General features: G+C 41.8%; 1 protein-coding gene across 1 annotated transcript in view; it reads left to right on the top strand.

Annotated features, from left to right (window-relative positions):
• Positions 1-17,553, top strand: part of znf438 (zinc finger protein 438) — a 43,792-nt gene that overhangs the window by 16,579 nt on the left and 9,660 nt on the right. The window contains exon 2 of the mRNA XM_029529467.1: positions 11,918-12,014. The gene's annotated coding sequence lies outside the window, so the exon portion shown is untranslated. The remainder of the gene's footprint in view (positions 1-11,917; positions 12,015-17,553) is intronic.

The raw sequence follows: 17,553 nt of genomic DNA, 5'->3' as shown, positions 1-17,553 counted from the left end.
TGTGTCCCATATTTGCACAGTGTTTGTGTATTTGGTTGTCTAGTGAGTCTTTTTTTGTCACATTTGTTGGCCAATCACTGAGGATGTTTTCTGAATTTGTCTTGTCTGTTTCCATGTGGTTTCTTAAGACGTGGCACGTTGAGGTCTTACGGCCAGCGTTCAGTTTAGATCAAAGTGCCAATGTGCCTCCATAGTTTTTTTTTTTTTTTTAACTACTATAAAAATGAAAGAAAGCATCCAAAAGAAGAAGTAGACTATTTCCTTATCATCTGTAATTGTACATTCCAGCCTCTGAGGTATTGATTGGAGGAAGGAAATGCATGTTTTGTGTCAGCTCATTTTCGTCAGTTTTCTTCTTTGGTGCAATCACTAGTTTCCATTATGCACTCATTAGTGGCTCAAAATGGCTCAAAGGCCACAGCTATATGTTCATTTAATATTGAGGGAATACTAACCCAATTCCTGTTCCAAAGGCTCTCTACGTGTTCATCCTGTTTTTAATAGTCTCAATTCAAAAGTCATGAAGGTAATGGGAAAATATTTGTATTTTACATTCTCTAGAGTACTAGTCGTGTACATGGGCACTTTCCCCCTTTGAAAGTACTTAGAATAGTCTTTTATTCGTATTATCTTAATGTTCATTCATGGTTGTGTCCTTAAATATTGCTAAAAAAATTGGTGTTCATATTGGTGGAAAAATGTCGGCTTGTAGTACATTCAATTTCAGCCTTCTGTGGGGATTTTGCACAGAGCTAAGATGACATGCAGTACAAGACATAAAGGCTTTGGCTGAGAGGAAATATGTTTGTTTTCCATACTACGAAGTTTGGCAAGGCTAGGAACCCATCAATGGATATTAAGAGTAATAAAAATGACATGTTTTGGCTTCCACAGTCACCAGAGCTTTAGGGCATTTAGAAGGCAGGGAGGAACTAATGCGATATACTGTGTGGTCATCATAGAAATTGGATGTTGACCCATAATAGAAACTGAAAGGCTATCCTGTCTATCTCTGATGACCATCTAACCCTGGAGTTCCAACTATTATTTCATCAGGTATGTAATATTGTGTCACCCCAACCTTGTGTTGGGTATCTAACTTTTTTGGGACTGATCAAATTAGTTTTATACTATGAAACACTAACAAATGTCTTGTCATTTGATACTCTAGAAGTAATTGAGTAAATCTCATTAGTGTCAGTCCGTCGATAAGCATGCAGCATTCTTAGACTAAGCCCTAAGAATGCTGCTGTTGAACTGTTTATTTACACAACAACACATCTGAGTGAGTGAAGAGACAGATAAATAAAATTTAAAAAAATAACCAAAGGAAATCAAACATTTGTTGTGTGTATTTTAATTACCTTTACATCATTTATAAAATTGGCATTAGCAGTCACCTGCCCAACCTTAACCCATATATAAAAATTTGGCACAGGGGTGATGAAGTTGGCTCCTTACTAACACCAGATATTGACTCTCAGCCACTGAAGCAGTTCAGATGGTCTTTCCTGAATAGCTGGACATCAGTACTATCTGTAACTCAAATAGTTCATTCTACAGGGAGTCCAGGATTGATGATAGAGTTCTTATATCGGACGTGAGTAATTTGATACTTTATTACCTGCCTATGCTGGTATGAGCGTAGCTCTCCATCATATTCAAGCTGCTGTGTGGTTAAATACATCCTGATTAGACGAGAAGAGTTATTTTAAAGGTTGAAATTGGAGCTCCAGAGACGACTCACTTGCATGCATAAGTTGTTGGCTGAAGCTGAGTTTAGAGCCTACGGCAGAGGGGAAGGGAGGCAAAGAATAAGTGAACTGAGCTCGTCAGCTTTTTAAACCCTGAAATTGATTCTTCTTCTTTGCTCTTTATTCTAATGACAAGCTAATCCCCCTCTCAGGGTTTCCTCTCTTATAAGTATAGCCACTTATTTCCCCACTCTCCTGTGTGCTGCCTCTGAAAATTAGCACTCATGATGAGTCTGCTGTCTCAGCAATCAATTTGCCACACCAAGTCCCTCTAAAAAGGTTACCTGTGGCAACTGAGCCCCGGTCACGTAACTTTGAATTCGCCTCTCCTGCCAATTTTTATTCCGCTAATTAAATAAATGGCTCTGTCTGGGGAGTCAGCTGAATGAAATGTCAAAATATTGATGGTGAATAGTTATGTGATTTCAGGGTGTTTGTCATTGGAAATGGAGGGTGGCTGCGGGAGTTGGTGCACAGAGACAAGGGGGCGTGTCAGCCCCATGGCTAGTTTAATGGTATTAGTAGAGATCTGCTTACTTATGAGGCTGTAAGTTATTCACGCTCAGCTCAGAATATCCATCACAGCCAAACTGGTTTGTTGTGGCCTGCTACATCCACACAGCTGAGAAATGCAGCTACCTGAGTGTCTGATAATCAAATCATCCACTTCTTTCTATTACATTTTTAGCTCATGAAACAGCTGTAAGATGCTGATGATTAGCCTGTGGCTTGGCTTTCAAGTGCTTCATTTGGTGCAAAAAGATAATTGCCATTTGTTCTTCGTCCTTACCGCTCTCCTGTTCTCGATATCTAAGGTGTGGAGAAATTCTCCCTGTTTTTTTTTTTTTTGTTTGTTTTTGATGCAGCAGCTCCCAATGACTTTTCCTCCTACCAGCCTCCTCATCCTCAAGTCAAAGCACATTTTCAGACAAAAACATTTATACCAAATGTCTGCCCCAGAAGACAGGCCAGTCTGCTGAGAGTCTGCTGTCATAATTTTACTGCAGCCCACTGCTTCAACAATCTGTCCCTCCAAGAGTGCTGTATCTTTTGTATGTCTTTGTAATCTTGAGGCCATAAATCTTTCAAAATGAGAATGGAAGTTTCAGATTCCTTCAGCAGAAGTGATTGTTTAATGGCCCACGTCCCTTCAATGTCAGAAGTAGGAGGAGGGGCTGTGTATGATATTTTTTTCAAACTCGTCAACCAGCTGACAATGTGACATTCACACCCACTTGACATAGCGATACCGGTGGTGGTCAGCTGCGTGGAGGAAAGACAGGAGCCAGAGACTCCACTGCTGTCTCCGGCTTTCATGTCAACTCCGAATTGAAACACAAAGAATGCCTTCCAGGTGAGACCATATGAACATATGTGGCTATATTTAAATGATACTCACCCCAACCCTCGGAACTTTGTCACTGCCAGCTTTTCACCCTGTCTCTCAATACTGGTAAAAACTCTTTCTTTGTGACATAATTGGACAACACGTATTGCAAACTACTTCTGTTTGAGTGTTTGAGTTGTGTGCAATCTCTCTGAAGGGCATTCATGCTGTTCCCCATACAAATACTGGGCGCAATGCAGTGCATCACCCAAAAACTTGCGGCTTCTATTGGCCAGTTAAGTGCGTATAACCACTTACTTGTTTCCCAATAGTTTAGTTGTACTTATACTATTTGAGACTCTAGCCACTGCAATAGCCTTTCCTCCATGTGTATCCTTATGATAAGCCTTGAATGTTATGGCTCTGTAGCTCAAACCTGGACTGAATTTCATGGCTTCATCAGTACCTGCAGCCATACACCTCCACTTTTTGCATTCTATCGAAGCCCTTATATTTTACACTGTTCCTGGATTAAGAACCAGGTCAATCAATGCTGTTTCACGTCTGATCTCTCAGAGAAATATAGCTTCCTAGGTTGGATGATGGTGTTGGTGGGAGGGATTTGTGGTGTGGTTCAGCAAAGTTACAGAAGGCATGATGGCTCGTTCCAAAGCACTGTTTCTTCATACAGGCTATGTGTGTTTCTCTCTGGTCTGAGCACTTTAACACGTGAACATTATCTATGTAGAATCTACTCCTGATTTATAAGCATGAAACACCCTCAAATCTCACCATACAATATGGGACCTTTAACACCATGCTGGTTTCAATTTAGCTGTGTTTGGGGAGCCAGCTTATTAAGTCTTCACCCACCTGTGAAGAGAATACACCACCAAGGCCTTGCAGTGACATACAAGCACAATAAAAAGAAGCACTGGACCTTTGGCATTCTGAGTCCTCCCAATGAAAAGTGTAATTGCTCACATTTCAGTCAGGGAAATGTCAAATGCGCTCCAATTTTGTAATTGGATTTCTGAAATACAGTGTCATAAAAAAGTGTCTTCCAGTCAGGAAAAATGATCAACTGTAATGATTCTAAGGATTCTTATTATACAGAGCTCCCTTTGCTGTGATAAAAGAATGTATTTGCGTGTATAGCATGGTCTGCATGTAAAGTGAATTAGATTATGTTTCAGCTATTGTGCCTTTAATTGGTTGTCACAGCTCATCTGTAGCAGAAACCAGGCTGTTTACCCCTTAAATGCTTTCTGAGAAGACAAACAACATTAACAACCCAGAGGGAAATCGCATTTTTAGGTCACAGAAGTAGTTCAAACCTGTTATGAAAAGTCATGGGGATTTGTAATGTTAAGGGAACACTGGGCTCCCTAGAAAAAGGACATGTTTTAATTATTTATTTACTTATTTTATCTTTTTACATGTAGATCGTATTTTTAGCCAACGATTTTCTCATCAGGTCATGACATTTGATCATATAGGAGTGAATTTATTTGTAGATTTCGTTTCATTACATATTCGTTGATCTGCTTTTCTGATGATGAACTGCTGCTGATAATGATTTCATTTTGTCCCATAAAATGCATCCATAGAGTTGGGGAGGAAACACACAACACTTAATCATGTGTGTCTGGATGCTCCTCTTGGCAACTGGGCAGGTCTTTGGTGTGTCTGGCAGGCTACTGGGTCTCTGGGTTTTTCTGATAGCGCTCGCTCCTTTGAGGCCCCAACATGAGGTGGATAAAGACACCAGCTTCGTCCAGAGTCTAATCTCAGGCCAGCTCAAAAATGATCCAGCGTTTCAGCCGCCAGCACCTGGGCAGTATAAAGATACACCCATGGTTGATTGGTTGAGCAAATCATCAGACATGTAACACTGGCCTAACAGCTGATAGCACCGGTGCTCCCTGTTCTGGCTATTTGCTGGCATGCAGTGATGCCTGGATGCACCCTCAGAGAACGAGCCCACCCTTCTTCTCTCCCTTGTCACCCCTTGATCTGCCTCAACTGCCCCCCCCCCCCCCCCCCCCTTCAGTTTCTCTCTGTTCTTTCTGTGTCTCTACCTCCACAACCATCTTTCTTCTTCGCCTTCTCCCCTCCCAGTTTTTCGTCAGATCCACGGGGCCAGATTTTTATCGCTTTTCTGTGAGTCCTGCGAGGGGAACCTTGAGGGTCTCAGTGGGATCAATTTAAAAGGGAAGCGCTTGTCTCTCCTCCTCTCCTTGGCCCTCTCGGCTGATTGGGTCCGCTCGCCAGGAACTTGCAGGCTTTTGATCTCAACCACCTCTCTCACCGCCTCCACCCCCATTGAAAGTTTTTGTCAGAGCTTGGCTCTAAAAAAATATTTCTGCTCCACTTTCTGAGAAATGTGGGCCCCATCCCCTTTCTTTGCACCTGTGAGAGACCGAGTGAAAGTTTTGTAAACCCATTGGGTGGTATGAACAATCTTTTCTTTGACATGATTGACTTCTCTTTGAAGATGTGAGTGATCTGTCTCTTCAGGTGTAGGTACACTGTAGAGGGCTCATGGTCCTTGGGCAGCAACTGGTGAGAATCAGCTTGGAGCTGCAATGCATAATTCACACACTGTGTAGAGAATGGCTTTCTTTACAAAGGTAGGAGTTGCTGCCTGCGAGCGTTCCCGTGCTGAGCTGTGTTGAAATCAGTCCCCCCTTTGTACGACATTAAGGGAACCTGGGACTGTGTGGGACTACAGTAACCACTGAGGGAGGGCTGAGTCTGGGGTTTTTTTTTTTTTCTTTCATTGGAAGTGTACAGTTCAAAAAATCCAAAACAACCTGGGTCTTATTTGAGTATATTCAGCCATCATTGGTCAAGAAGCACAAGCAATCATGATGAGTCACCCAGGAGTTTCAATATGTGAACTCAGGTACACAAAACACCTTAGGTTTTTCTTTTAAATCTGAGTTGAGATCGCCATAAAATAAAAACACTGCACAAAACAGTTCATTCGTTTAAGGGATTTCATTGAAATTGTCCCTGAAGTACAAAAGTTTTTCTCTTTATCTTACTCTTATCTTTCAAGATTCACTTGAATTTAGTTAAACCATTGTACAGAACAGTGCCAGTGCTCAAAGTAAGGAGAAAACGTGGAACTGCAACATAAGGGTGAGTGCAAAGATAAACACATCCCCATAAAAAATGTTTCATGAATATAGGACACCCCTATCACCCAGTTTAATATCTAAATGTCTGCTGAACACTGGGGTGGAGTTCAAGGCAAAAACACGAGGATAAGATAGAAGCAAACCTCTAATGATTTCGAAACCCAAAAATAACAGGTATCACAAGTGCTAATGGAAACAAAGCACCACCTGTGATAACAGTAGAATTTGCAAATGCCTCAACTTTTTACTTTTAAAGCTAAGGATCACTGTAAGCATCATAGTTAAGTAGAAAACGTAAGGTGCTTTTTGCAACTGGCTTCAGTTCTTAACAGCACAGATCATTTTAGGAAGGGTAGTCACATAAGCCTTCAATGACAGCCCATTATTTGGCACCCCTATTACACCTAGAAATGCACAAAACTGAAATATTGCAATAAAAAACTGATAATGGAAACCTCTCATATCGCTAAAATATTCTAGCAACATTCTGCTAATATTAAACAAGACCCACATTCCTTATTTCGGTGTCTGCAGCAATGGGTTACATTTCTCTGCATTTAAATACTGAAGTTTGTTGTGTAATCGAAGTGGTTTGCTGAGGGATGGTCAGTAGAAAGACTCAGTCAGTGTTTGGACAAGAGCCATGCCCCTGTCACCCTCCTCCTCCTCCTCCTCCTCCTCTCCCTTCTCCTCTGTCTCCTGCCAGGTCACTGGAGGTCAAACAGGAGTTTTTCTTGTCTTACCTCAATGACCTCTCTACTCTTGGGAAAACTCTAGTCACGACTCAGGATTAAAATTCCTGGTAAATTTAGCCAAACCAGGCCACAGAATTTTGACACCTTTTTTTTTTTTTTTTTTTTTTTGAAGCTCTATCAAAAGAACATCACCTTATTTCTTGCCAACTTTTCTTCGCTGTTGAACAGCAGTGAGGACCTGAAGGTTCGAGGTGGCTCGGTTGTGTACGCCTGTCGTTGTAAAGCAAAGCACCCCTTATTTCCAGGGCTCTTGGGTCCCTCGGTGATGACATCACCGGTGCAGTTTTGCACTAATTGAGGTTTAATGCTAGAGTAGAGGGAACAGGGCTGTAATTTTCCCGCCCCGGCCTGGAATAGAGACGACAGCTTTTCATGTGGTCTGGGTTAATTTAGGTTGCAGTGCTGCAGCTGTGGGGCACCTCACACGTTTGTCCTTCACATTTTGCTCAGAGATTTAAAAAGTGTTTGTCCAACTACACACTGAGTGGAAGCTACACTTCAAAAAACTTTTGGTAATATATTTGCCACTATTTTTTGCAAAACCACCAAAGTTCTGAAATAATCATTGAGGAAATAAATCGATTCTTTCCCACCTCCTTTGAATATGAATAATGCCTATTCAGAATGGAAAACAACATAACGGCAACGCAACACAGCACAGCTTATATAGGCCTGTGTAGGTGGAGGAGGAGGAGTAAGATTGCGAGGAAAAACCAGCTGCAATACGCACAACAGCATTCAGTGTGTCATTACAATTGTATTTCCACAGAGCCTGGGCGTAATGACATTCATCCTCAGATCCAAGCAAACACATGCACACTGACACAAACAAGAGAGCTCTACCTGCTCTTTATCCCATCTGCCATATCAGGGCCTGTGTAAACATCGGGGCCGTTTGAAGTGGGAAGCCTTAATCACAAGTGCAATCAATGACATTGCTTGGTGGTTACTGGCTTGAGAGGACTGGGGGAGGTGGGGTGGCTAAAGAGTCTGAGATATCATCACTAGCAACAGGAGACCAGACAGGCAACAACAAACCTTCAGGAGATTGTGACACTTATATTTTGTCTCTGTGGAGAAACTACAAACGGTTTGGTGTAACTCCTGAGAGCAATATCGTGGTATTGAGTAACGGCTGCTATCAAAACCTGTCTCTGTCGGATACGTGAAGCGACTAGTTCATATTTGACAACGCATATCCATATCTCCTCTAGTGTCGCCACAGAAAATTGTGGACGTTTGCGCCGCGGCTTCTGCATTGGTTTCAGAGTCGTTTCACCCCTGGTGTTTAGTTTGTATCCAGCAGAGAATGAAATTGTTGGTGTTGTGATAACAGTACAGTCCTTGGTCTCTGATAAGCCTTATTTCCAGTGTAGATCCCTTGTCATCATTTCTAAATCTTGACTTCTGCTGTTACTTTTCTTCTCTTGGTTCACAGCCAAACCTTACAAGTCCACCTTGTGTAGACTCTGAAAACATGTCCATTACATTCCAGTTCCATGAAATGTCTGTCATTGTAAAAGCTAATCAGTTCTATGCCGTTGTGTGGTAGCATGCAAACAAGCAATCATATACGACTCTGAGAATAACGTTGCTCATATTGAAATGTGTTTTTGATGAAATTGAAGCCTATGTGCTTTTATCATTTAGGCTACAGTTCTGACTCCTGACTCAAGCAGTACACGTCATGGTCCATTGTGTATCACTGCCTCTGTAATGTGCAGTGGCTGTGAGATGTGAGTTAGAAATGAAAAAGAGTTTTGTGATTAACTCCCAGCACATGCGTGCACACATACACACTTGCACGCACCATGATCCCATTGTACCAGTCGGGTCTAGTCGCTCTCTGGCTGGGCCAAAGCCTGTTAACACCAATTCAGAGCGTAGAGGCTGGTAATGAGCACTGTCAGAGTTGACATAACAACCTCCTGCTCCGGGGCTGAACGCTGGACTCAGACAGAGCACAGCCTGGTTCTGTCTGTGCTGGGTTGATCCTGGGACTATTAACAAATTCACCATTTAAATTCCCAGTCAGTTTCACTTGCATTTTGGCCTTCTTCCTGGTATTAGGAAAATTTAGCCCGATTGTCAGTCAGAGCACACATAGACAGTCAAGCCTCGAGCTCTAATGTGTAGTAATAAAGAAAATGGAACCCAATTTTTCTTTTAAATTCAAATTTCCTTCAGAGTCAAAACGCGTTAAGTCAAACTTACAGAATGAAAGACTGTTTTTGCATTTAATTTCCTTTATACAGGGAAAGAATTTCACAGTACTTTGACGCATAATACTTGAATTTGGAAAAAAACGTTTTATTTTCATGTCATTTGTTTCATGACTTTTAACTATGCAGGGTTGATATTAAATATTCAATGTAGTTGTATAGGGCAGCATAGCGCCATAGATGTTAGCACTGTTACAACAAGAGGTTGTGGGTTTGGGTCCCGGACCTGGGGCCTTTCTGTGCAGAGTTTGCATGTTCTTCTCGTGTTTCCTCCCACTGTCCAAAGACATCATGTTTGGGTTAATTGGTGACTCTAAATTGTCTGTAGGTCTGAGTGTGCGTGTGAGTGGTTGTTGCTCTGTCTGTCTCTGTATGTGGGCCCTGCGATGGACTGGCGACCTGTCCAGGATATACCCGCCCTCGCTCAGTGTGAGCTGGGATTGGCTCTAGTGCCTGGAAACGGATAAGCGATAGAAGATGAATGAATGAATATGGTTGTATATTATTTAAATTAAAGATGTGTGTTTATGTACAGCTTTCTAAAGTATTCAGACCATTTTGCACACTGTATTAGGTAGTAGATTTAGTTTTTAGTTGCAATTTGTTCTTGATCTTTCATTTTTTTTCTTCTATGGGGCTTTAAGTCTGGGCTTTGGTTGGCTGATTGAGGTGTCGGTGTTGTCTTGGTTTTATGCTTCAGTTGGTTGTCGTGGTGGAAGGTGAACCGTTGCCTCAGCCTCCGGTTTCATGCACTTTCCAGACACGCTATACTTGGCTGCCTTCATCCACCCCAGAGTTTTTAATACTCTTCATGTTTCTGCTCTTGAGAAGCCCCCAGCTCATTGCATAATATTGCCACCATTATTCACTATTGGAAAGATATTAACCGGGTGATGAGCAGGTGAGAAACCTCTCCTGCCCCTGCAGCAAAACTCCTGCTGGTTTTAAACTTCCCCTGTTTGACAATAATTGAGACCAGTCCGCTTGTGGGCACTCAAGGCCATTGAAATTGCTCTGCACTCTAGTTCTAATCTCTGCCTCTTTACTGGTTAATCATGGAGGCCTACAGAAAGTCCCCCAGACTTTCTGGCTTGTTTTCATCCTGACCTGCAGTGCGAAGAGTGCGGCTTTCAAAGTTACATTCAACCAATTCAGTTTGGCACAGGTGCCACAGTCCAATCATGTGCCAGTGATAGTTTAAGCAAACAGGAAGCACCTGATCACATTTTGGAGTCACTGAAAACGATCAAAATACTTCTGTAAACTAGAGATTTAGATTTTTATCTATGTGTTGTTGTTTTTTTTTTTTTTGTTTAATCTGCAAAAGCTACTAAAAACATTTACTGGTCACCAATTGACGGGAACAATGATACTGTTGTATCGATGTGAAATGAAATATCAAACATATTATGGGTAAAGGGATCTGAATGCTCTCTGTGGCCTCTGTAAAGGTTGAAAACAGCCACACAAATGTAAGGTACTCTGTTCATTTGTCCTCAAGGTTAATATCCAGTGGTTTTGTTCACAATAAGCATTTCTTCTGTCTGTCCCCATCCCGGCTCATCAGTATCAGCTTGTTTCGAGAGCATGACTTGCTGTGTTGTCTGATTTGAGTTCAGGCAGCACAAAAACCGGCTCCTGTATTCCAGCATCGCGTGTCCCACTCCCATCTCTCAATAATTTATCCAGACAACTAGAATGATTATTCTATGAATATGCACTAAAAATCCTCTCTTGTGCGCTTTCTCTAAGTTTGTGTGTGTGTGCGTGCATGTCAGCAAATGTGTATCTGTGTATGCAGCTTTCTTCCACCTGAAACAAAGGAGGTGTCAGGGTGAATTAGCCCTCCTACGACTGAATGCCCAGAGAGCTTAGAGATGCACCACAGGTTCTGCTGAGTCGCACATGAGCCACGGTGTCTGCCTCGGCTTCCCCTGCTCTGCCCCCCCACACCCTCTCCCTCTCCACTCCTGAGCTACTATAACAAGGTTGTTGGAAGAGGATAAGGCATGTTAAATGAATAATTTACACAGGAGAGCGCTCCTTATTTATTTAATACTACTGGATCTGACTGAGTGGGCAGCCTGCGTCCCCAACTGCTGAGACACTGTTGGCTAAATGGGCGCTCACTCGGCTTAATGGAGGGCCAAAGTGACAGGCATTTAAAGAGAGCAAAGGGGCCGCTCATGAGAGAGAGAGAGAGAGAGTTTGTAGATAGGCAGTGTGTGCTTGTGAAACACATTGTGCAGAGCTGTGGTAGCGTGCCAGTAATTGCTGTTCAGTGCAGTTGCACCATGTTACTCTTTATACCTTGATGCAGGCGGATCACATGAGAAGCCCCACAGCTGCTTCAAAAGTGCTTCCAGGAATTTATGGATCTATAGATTTATCACCCTCTGATGGATAAATGTAAAAATATTATGCCTCAGAAAGGTCAGCATTAAATAAATTGAATCATATTTATACATCAAATTTAATATATTGAAAAACCAATAGTGGGGCAATTTAATAAATAGTTTAAACTTTGTAATGAAACGTTGATTTATTAACGGCCTCATTATTTATTTGTTGCACATTGTCAATTTGATAATAATTTGTTCATTAAATATTGAATGCAGCATAACTAGTGCTAATTACAATCAAAGCTCCTGGAATCACTGTCTTTTTTTGTAACTATTTATCTTAAAAGATGCAATGATTAATGTCGTTACAGGGGGGAGCGTGGAGAGGTGGGGGACAGGACCGCACCCCGGGCACCACCCAGGAAGAGGAGAGAGGGAGCAGCAGCGGAGGAATAAGTCATCCAGTCGGTAAAGTCATCTGTTGCACCTGAGTAAAAGTAATTTGGCGGATAAAAAAGCGCAGTGCTTTCTGTTACTGCAGATCTTGCAGGATTAACATCAGTGGGAATCACAAGAGTTTTCTGAGCATAAATGGGTCTTTCTTATTAAGTTTCGGTCTCCACGTCTTCCAGTACTAGAGACAGACTAAAGCAACAATCAAACCAGTAACGTTAAAATCCCTTACAATCCTCTCCCTGACATCTAGGTTTGCCTGTCTCTCGCCTTAATGACCTCATCCTCCTCCTCCTCATCATCATCTTCTTCTTGCTGTGGACAGAGACAGTCCCACTCAGCAGGAGTAATAAACTCTGTGTGTGTGTGTGTGTGTGTGTGTGTGTGTGTGTGTGTGTGTCTCTCCCAGGAGAATGAAATCCCCCAGCTCACACTGACCTCATTATAAAAATAGCTCATCTATCCAGCCATCACATTCCCCTTCGTTTCCCCTCTTTTCTACAATCTCTTAGATATATTGTGATGCTCTCCACCTTCCAGTCTCTCCCTTCTGTCTCTCCATCAGTCTTAACATGAGATTAAAAGCTTATGCCAATCCTTGTAATGGAAAGGTTTCCCCTGCACCTATCATTACCAATCCAGCCCTAATCTGGGATCTTAACATGTCTCCTAGTCATAAAACATCTCATAGTAACACTGAAGGGAGTGAGTTTGCATGATCTGTTTAGCATTGTCTTAAAAGCTAGTTGCTCCAAGCTATTTTACCATTTTTTTTCCCCTGGGCTGATCAGTCGCTTCTTATCACCCTCTTCCCCAGTGGAGCCAAATCCCCCTATTAGACTGAACAGCTCTCACATGTGTTCAATTTAACAGTAGTATCAATGGTCATTTCAGCCAAAGAATGGCTTTGATCCATATGAGATAACATTTCTTATGGTTTTGAATAACTCAACAAAGACACCTGAGCAGATGCTCAATTTATGGACTCGAGATAAAGAATCACCAAAAGAGCTGTGAAGTGTTTTTAAAGGGGAAGATAACTATTTTCGAATAGATTTTATTTCAGAGAGAAGTGATTGAATGTTCATGCCGCTGCTCAATAAAGCCACATGTTCCATTCACAGTTTAACACACAGTCACCCCTGGGAGCTGTTTATACAAGCGCAGCACTGTGGCCACTAAGCCATGGTGCTGAAGTGCTGAGATCTACAATAGTTGGAACGTACGAAAATGGCTATAGTGAGAAATAACCATGAACAGTTTCAAGCTTGCAACTGAAAAGTATTTTGGGAGGTTGGTGTGTGGGTGGACTGTAGCTTGGGTTTTCACTACAGGGGAATTTTTCTTTCTTTCCTTACTACAAGATTCGTGTAATCCATGAGACAAAAATTCTTTCTGTTAATTTTTCTGTCAAAAGAGGCAAATAACCTCTGCTGCAACAAACAAAGTGACACTGAGGAAACAGAACAGTCCAACAGCCTAATAAAAGTGAAGTATTGAGAAAGCAAGGGTCAAGTCTGTGAGGGCAAGTTGAAGTAAGAGGTTTTCATAAGAATATCCAGTTGCAGGATCAGATCTCTCAATACTGAGCGTTAAAGTGACTTTCAGTGCAAGTTTTCAACATAACTGAAATGAAGTTGTAAGGTTATCAGATATTAGAAATGAATATTTATTAGCTTTGGTGACTTTGAAAATTCACCAACTTGAATCAGATTTTTTTGTTGTTGTTGTTGTTGTTTTCAAATCTAAAGTCAGAAGATAAGCCAGTAGTCCAGTTTGCTCCTGTCACCTATTCGACTAAAAGGTGTTTTACTGAAGTTAGTTGGCAGTTTTGTAATGTTTTATTGGGTGAGCTGAAATACTCATTTGTAGCTGATTAGATGCCCTGGGTGCCATAACTGGCCCCTGGACTCTTACATTTGTGTTCTAGATAACTTTGGAAGAAAACTGGAACTGCTTCTTCCCTTGTTTTTTGTTAGACAACCAATAACTTAATTCCCGTGAAACACTGCACACTTTTACCTGGTATAAATATGAACCATTAAACTTTTGCCCCTTTCCCATTGGTAAAAAAAACATTCGAACATTATACTTTCATCTGCAATGAAAGGCATTTAAGTGATCACACACATTTTTGCACCTTTTTATACATTTCAGAGCACATAAATGATGCCTACTTGCCCAGAGTTAATTGAAGGTTTATCCAGCTTTTTAAAAAAACTGCTTCTTTTGGAGTGAAAAGGGTATTTGTGAAATGAAAAAAATTGTGAGGTTCTTTAAGATTCTTATTGTGGGAAGACTCAGATGGTACATTAAGCTCTTGCAGACCAAGTTTTTTTGTAACTGAAGTGTGACTTTAGTCCAGGTCTCACATCTGTAATTCTGTTTCAGCATCACTTTCAGGGAGATATCGTGATTGCATAGATTTTTATTAAAAGATAGTCAGCACTTGTTTGTGTTGAGCTCTCCTGTGTAATATACATTACTTACCTGCATACCTAACAGCCTTTTCCCTCTAGAAGGGACATCTTATGTTAAATAACAAGCTGCCTACCATTGACCTGCTTTAAGAAGCCCAGGCTCACCTCAACAGGAGAACTGTTGGCTTCATCTGCATATTCTTTTGATCTCACACTGGGTCTCCAGGAGCAGCCGTCATTAAGGAAGTTTGCATGAGGTCCTCGCATCGTGGCTCAACCTCTACCATGTGCCTGCTTTTCTCTGCTAGCACCCTTCCACTTCATTGCAGCCCTTTCAAAGTCCTCTTTCTTACTACCACCCTTCGCTTCAAAGCCACCCTCAGTTGGGTTGAAAGCCAAAACCACTCGTCTGTCCTTCACCGCTAAGCTGATGTGTTTGTGTCTGTGTTGTGTTGCCCTTGGGGTGGGTTTCCTCCACCCCCACCCTTCCATATCATCTCTTCTCCTCCCCACCTTGCTGTTTATCTGTCTCAGGGCTTGTCACGTCCCTGAACCTGCTCTAATTAGCATCCCACACAACACTGTTTATTTACTCAGGTACTGACAGAAGGGGGGAGTGAGAATGAAAGGGGGAGTCGGGAAAAGGGAGAAAGAGACAGAGAAAGCTGAGAACAGGAAGAGAGGGAGAAATGATTCAGAGAATCAAAGAGCTATGAGACTCTCTCTCGTAGCGGATGCAGGAGGTAATGATAGTTAGAAAGATGTGATGGAGAAAGTGAGAGACAGAGAACTTTCCCGCCTCTCCACGCCTCCTCTCTGCCTTTTCTAGCATTTCATCTGAGATCCAGAGTGCCTAAAATTAGCAAACTGGCAGCTTCCTCCCTTCCTTCCTTCCTTCTAGGGCCCCCATTAAAGTTCTCCCAGTGCATGAAGTGATCATTAAGGTGGAACCAGGATTGCAGGTGCATTCTTAGTGTCCCAGTTGAGGTTGCAGTGGCATTGGGCATGAGTGAATAAAAATTCTTTGCAAGTCCTCATCCGTGGGCGTGTTTGCATGTCAAACAGGTTATTTACTTGTGAGTTTATGCATACCAGTGCATTACAGCAGACACTGCACATCTGCTAGTAGGCGTGGAGGAGCAATGAATGAATGAATGACGGACTCCGGGCAAGTTTTGGAGACTAGCTGTGTAGGCAGTGCTGGTTTGAACATTTCCTGATCCGATGAAAGATGTATGCAACAAACTGAAAAACCTTTGAGTCTTCAGTTGTTTTGTGGTCATACTGTCTGACGCAACTGCATCTTAAGTCTCCCTCATGTGTCCTACTTACTGCATGTTACATCCCATGTTGAACATCTGTGGGTGACCATCCGAAGTTTAAAATCACTTCTTTCTTTTTTCTTTTTTTTTTAAGGGTCTAGCTGCAGTCTTGCAGGTGTTAGAAAACACACCCATTGTCAACAAACAAACCAGACCATATTTGGGAGAGAACCTCTTTAAATTTCCTTTACAATTGAACTTCATTTTTGTGCTGTTGTAGTTTTGCAACAAACACCACCACAAACATTCATGATCATGTATTTGTGGCTTGTCACGGAGCTGTTGTGTGCCTCCTCAGATCACACCACATGATTTTTGTTTTATTTCATTTTGTTTATTTATTTTCTTTATTTATTTTTGGCTTGCTTGCTGGTCAACACTGAACAGGTCTCATCTTTTATGAGAACATGATGAGAGACTGACCATATGTAATGACACCACCTCCACATCTTCTGTAATCTCTAATAGGATAGGCGTAACGTATTGACATTTGTATTCAAAAGATTTAATGTAATGGAAGACAAAAATTGCTTTGTGTCTTCTAAGAGAAAAAGGAGTGGACATCTTGTAATGTGTGTTCATGCAATATTTCTTTTAAATATCACCATTCTGGATGGATGTGTCCTACAGTCAGTTAAAAAGGAAACTGCAGGCCACATTGAAAACACCTTCTTACAGGTATTAAACAAATGTGTCCCCGCAGACTGTTACAAATTGTTTTGTTTTCCTGTCCAATCCTACATCCTCATCCTTATTTTTTAGTTCAGCATGTTTTATCTGCTTCCTTGTTACCAGAGAAAGACAAGTTTGTATGTCCGGCATCCTGTCCACATCCACCAGTGTGTTTTTGTCTCTTATCTCCTTTTGTAGTATCATACCAATATTTTGTCATTTCCTGCCTTGTTCCTGTTGGTTGCCTTTTAAAATGAAATTGCAGAAACTTCCTGCCTTAAGTGTTTCTACACATCCATAAAACCTCAAACCAAACTCTTATCGGTCTTAGTTTTAGGGTGTGCTGAACTAGCTGTTGAGACGGCATTAAGTTTGATGAGCTTTGTACCTTAGTTTGCATATTTAAATTCTTGAAGGAGATCCAGTAAATGGGACATCGTAAATACTATAATATTGGCACTTACATATTCCCGCTCCCTCTCACCTCTCTGTGCTGATTTCTGACAGCACAGCTCCCCGTTTTCTTCTACAACTCCCCTCCTTCTATTTTTCCACCACTCTTTAGTGCTGTTTGACCTATTCAGAAGGGTCCAAATGTCACGGCAGAGGGAAAGGTCAGGTAAAGGTTTAGTGTTGAGCAAAGTCTGGATGTTGAACACAGTGCTGACTGCCTGAGGGGGGCCACATTAACACTTGAGACCTTGAACACACACCTCTGCACACATATGTACACTCAAACACACCGCTGTCACCTCCATTTCACGTTGACGCAACTCAGCTCTGAGCTGGCAGCCGTGTCATCTGTGTGTGTGTGTGTGTGTGACTATGTTTGACTGTTTTGGACTGTGTTGGTGTCTTTCTGTGCAGGCTCACATGCATATTTGGTTCAACCATTAGCATGGATGATTGAAGGTATTACAACTTCCTGAGAATGACACATGGCCTTTGTTGGACATCAGGTCAAAGGTCATTGGTTGTCAGGGGTTTACAGCATCCTGCCTTGAAAAGAGCCTTGTTTTTGACTGGGCACCAAGATTCTCTGCAATGACCAATCTGTGAAATCTAGTTTACTGCCTAGTACATTTATAACCAGAGAACTGTTTAAATACAAAGGAAAATGATTATAGCTATTCATTCCAT

This window comes from Echeneis naucrates, chromosome 20, assembly GCF_900963305.1.
Source record: "Echeneis naucrates chromosome 20, fEcheNa1.1, whole genome shotgun sequence".
Taxonomy (NCBI): domain Eukaryota; kingdom Metazoa; phylum Chordata; class Actinopteri; order Carangiformes; family Echeneidae; genus Echeneis; species Echeneis naucrates.
Note: the sequence above shows the minus strand (reverse complement) of the source record. Positions and strands in the feature narration are given on the sequence as shown.